This window comes from Sphaeramia orbicularis, chromosome 18, assembly GCF_902148855.1.
Source record: "Sphaeramia orbicularis chromosome 18, fSphaOr1.1, whole genome shotgun sequence".
Lineage (NCBI taxonomy): Eukaryota > Metazoa > Chordata > Actinopteri > Kurtiformes > Apogonidae > Sphaeramia > Sphaeramia orbicularis.
Window position 1 is genome coordinate 5,152,611 of NC_043974.1, and position 5,015 is coordinate 5,157,625.

The window sequence follows — 5,015 nt, forward strand, 5'->3', positions numbered from 1 at the left end:
AGGTGTCCCTAGGTCAGTGCAGGAGATCCAGACGCTCTGGAGACATGACCACAGTGGAACTGAACCAACTGGAGTAGATGTTCCACCAAAATGACCTGAACATAGAGTTTGAAGGATGAAAAGCTTCATGGTGTTGCTTAAAGTTCAGAGTAATATCATCGGTTATTGGAGCAAATAAAAAAAAAAAAAGAGAGACAAAAATGACCTGTTAAACAAAATATCATTAACTGAATAAAAAAAGTGCTTTATACTTTTTTTTACTTCACTTTAGTTAACTCAGATTTTTTTCCCATTATTTCATATTTTATAAATTTGTTTTTTTCATCAAAGTGACTCTTTCAGGAAATTCTCTCAATAACTGAACATAAACCATCCACTGTCACTAGTCCCTTTTCCATCGTCCATCTGAGCTAAACTTTCCCCATATTTCCTAAATGTGTTTAAACAGAAGTGTGTAATGTTGGTTTGTCCATTCAACCCCAAATGTGCTGTTTAGTTTCTTTCTTCTGGTAGATGTCAGTAGAAGTCATTCCATAAACAAACATAAATCTGTGTTGATTTGAAACTAGAATGTTCGTTACCCCTCTATCTCCGACTAAATTCTAAAATGATGTGGTTTCCTGTGTGTCCACACATACACACACATGTTTGGGCTCAACTCTTCTTCTTTTCTTGTTCTAACATCCATCAACATCTGTTTGTTTTGGTCATGTGACTCTAGTTGGACTCAAAGGTCTTTCCATTACAGTTTTGTGTCATATACCAATTTAACTACGAAAAACACCTCTAACAACAACGACAACTATTAGAAAAAACGAGAGTTTTGGTGAAATTGTCATTTTTCCATTTGACAACTTTTATGCATAAGTTAAATTCATGCAATTTTAGGATCAATGGAAAAGAGACTACTGACAGGTAGGGGTGTAAGAAAATATTGGTTCTGCAATATATTGCGATATTTAATTTCACGATACTGCATCAATATTAAAAAGCACTGTATCGATATTTTTTGGTATTTATTCAAATGCAGATATGGCGGAGGTTCATTTTGTTTTCATTTTTGTTTTGTCTTTTTGTTTATATTGTATTTATTATTATTTAACACTGTTTTATTAAATAATGGTTATTTGAAGCATCCTGAAAGCACTTTTTACTGTCTGAGAGGCAGATTTTAGTTCCTTTGGAAACTGGAGAATAATTTGGAGAATTAGAAAAATGTTGTGATATAGCATTAGATCCTGTTCTGATCACATAAAAATGTGTATTTGTACATATTTCAGCCGTAATTCAATTCTTCCAGGAAATAAACTTAAAAAAAAAAAGAAACAAACAAAAATTGCTTTCTTTTAACAGTATCATGAAATATTGCGATATATCGTATCATGATCCTAGCATTGTGATTTGTATCATATCGCCAGATTCTTGCCAATGCACACCCTAGTGACAGGTAGAGAGAGCATAGCTACTTTCTTGATGCTAGCATAGGAAGATAAAAGATCCCGAAAAGTTGAGGCTGTACCATTTTATTTCTCATTTCACGTTTTATCTGATACAACAGTATAGTTTTGTAACTATGGTACTTTCACTGATTTCTGTCCTCAGTTCAACCAAGTATCACTCAGATCTGCGATGCATCATTATGACTGTCGGAGGCAGTGAGTAGACATTTCTACTTTTTTTTAAACATTTCTTTTACTGATTTCTCTGATCTGTTAACTTCATGTGAGACTTGTTTGCAGCTCCAATAACAACAACCATGTTAGCTCCCACCACCGTTTCCTTTACAACTACAGAGACTGTAACAAACTCCACAACAAGGCCAATAACTGCTGTAACCTCTGCACCTGCTGGGACCCAAAACTTCAGTAAGTATGTTCCCGACTGAGAATGACACAAAAATATATGCACACATTAGTCAGCTTCATGTAGATTAGCAGTGTCTGGAGGTACATGTGTCCATATGTGACCTGGATCTGGTCTATTACAGACAGTCTGAACAGCACTAATCTGACCCAAACCACTTTCATATGTGGTCCTAAATCTGATACAGATCGGATATTTACCTCCGCCAAGGAGGTTATGTTTTTGCCAGGGTTTGTTTGTCTGTCCGTTAGTGTGCAACATAACTCAAAAAGTTATGGACAGATTTGGATGAAATTTTCAGGGTTTGTTGGAAATGGGATAAGGAAGAAATGATTAATTTTTGGTGGTGATCGGGGGTGGGGGGGCCCACGGGGGGGCCCACTGATCAGCCTTGGCGGAGGTCTGCGCTCTCCGAGTGCTTCTAGTTTCCAATGTGACTTCAGTCTGAACGTCCAGGTCGCATTTATCCGACCTTTATAACATTGAAATGCAACCAACGTCCCAGTTGTTCGTCCCAGGATGAGGAGCGAAGGAAAACCATATTTACCTCCGCCAAGGAGGTTATGTTTTTGCCAGGGTTTGTTTGTCTGTCTGTCTGTTTGTTTGTCTGTCCGTTAGTGTGCAGGGTTTGTTGGAAATGGGATAAGGAAGAAATGATTACATTTTGGTGGCGATCGGGGGTGGGGGGGCCCACGGGGGGGGGGGGCACTGATCAGCCTTGGCGGAGGTCTGCGCTCTCCGAGTGCTTCTAGTTCCTTCTGTAAACACAGTGTGTGTCTGCGTGGTCTCGTATTCCATCAGGACCTCTTTTGTGCATGTGGGTCACTTCAGGGTCACATTCAGTTCAGACTCAAAACTGATAGAAGTCGCATTTAATGTAGAATATGAACCAACACAAAAAAAACAAAGTTCATCGAAAAATGCAAACTGTGTATTGGACCTGCTGGGTAGGCGGAGCCTCAATTACTGCTTCTTTCTCATTTTATTTTCTGTATTACTAGTCATCGCTCTGCGTTTGAAGACTTCCTCATCATCTCCACTGACTGAGGACAACATACAGGACACTGTCCTCCAACAGGTACGTCTTCTGAAACTAATCAGACATCATATCCAAACATGGAAAAGGAGCAGACAGAAAATGGTGCTTCCTTCCACTGGACTGAACACAAACATTAATGCAGTGATGGACATTATTAAACCTCTGTTAACAGTGACCATGCCTAAAACCCACTCCTTTTTCATTTTGCAGCTGAAAGATGAACTGGTGAGGCAGGGGCTGCCATCGAGCACAACTCTACGCCTTCTGAGAATCACTGAACCATAAGCTACACTGACCTAAAGTGGTCTAATATCACATTTTATTCATGCTACAATAGGGGTCTCAAACATGTGTCCTGGGGCCCAAATGCCAAAGGTTCCAATGCGGCCCCTGGGATGAATTTACAAAGTGCCAAATTCCACAGTCAAGGCTGTGGAACTCATTTTAGTTCAGGTTCAATATGATCTACAATAAAAATAATAACCTACAAAAAATAATGACTCCAAATTTTTTCTCAGTTGGATGTGAAAAAAAAAAAAAACAATATCACATTTTGCCTGTAAATAATGACAACTTCAAATTTTTGTCTTTGTTGTAGTGCAAAAAATAACATTAAATTATGACAATATTTACATTTATCCTGTAACAATAAAACATGAATAACCTAAACAAATATGAACAACCCAAAATGTCTAAAGAAAATTAAGCACAATTTTAACTATTTTCTGCCTGCTTCTAAGTGTTAGTGTCTTTGTAGATCTGATCCATAATGTACTTGTATAAATGATAAGTTGAGGCAGAAGACTGTTAAAATTGTACTCATTTTTCCTGAGAAATTTCAGTTTTTTCAGGTTATTCACATCTTTTTTATTTGGATAGTTAATAAAAGTAAGTATTTTCATAGTTATTTTTTTTTGCACTAAAACAAAGACAAATATTTGGAGTTGTCATTACTTATAGGTTATTCTGTTATTATTTTACTGGTCCGGCCACTGGAGATCAATTGGGCTGAATGTGGAACCTGAAAGAAAATGAGTTTGAGAGCCCTGCACTACAGTTTTGTTTTTGTTTTTTGCTGCAATTTTTATTTGGAAAATAAAATTATCATCATCATCATCATTTTTAGATTAAAGGTTAATCAAAGAAAAACAAACATATTTCTTTGCTGTTGATACATATTTTTAAACTTACAATGTTAAAAAAATTGTTCTAATCATAGTTTGACTTTATCTTTAAAAAAAACAACAACAAAAAAAAAAAAAAGAAAATACATGACATTCAGTTGCTCCTGCTGCAAAACATCTGATTTCACTGTTTCAATGTTAGACGTTCATGTATGGAAAGAGTTTCCTCTTCTGTATGTTTAAGCATATGGGTGGGTGAGGACTTGGATGATTTGTATATCCTCCTGAGACCCAGGAAAGGGAAAATTTTAGCTTTTTTTACATTAAACAATTGTCTTGATTGGAAACTGCATAATGCAAGAGTTTTTTTCAGATAGATTTTAAAAATTATTTTATTTATTTTGTTTTTTTTGTTTTTTTGTTTTTTTAATGGAATGTCTTCTGCAATGGGCAGAACTTTTTAAGTAAAACTGTCAAACTTTTGTCCCCTACAGAGGACAAAAAAGCATTGCTGGGTCTCAGGAGGATATCGACAATCTGTTGAAAAACATGCGATCAAAAAGCAATCTAGGAGGGGTTTTAGACAGTCATCTGAAGACTGATAAACAGATTAATGCACTTGTTAAAGTAAGTTTTTTCCAGCTTCGTTTTTTGGCCAAAGTGAAGCCCTTCGTCTCTCAGTGATCTGGACAAAGCGATCCATGCTTTTATCAGTTCAGTCTGGACTACTGTAATGCACTGTATTATTATCTCACTCAGTCCTCTCCATCACTTACAGCTGGTACAAAGTGCAGCTGCCCGTTTCTTGACCAACTCCTCCAGATTCAACCACATCAGCCCCAGTCCACCATCACATTGATTTTAAATAGTAATATTTGTGTTTAAAGCTTTAAATAGTCTGGTTCCTCCCTATTTAAGTGAGATTTGAACAGTTCACCGCCCCAGCAGAGGGCTCCCATCGTCCTCTCACATGGTTTTGGATAGGGATG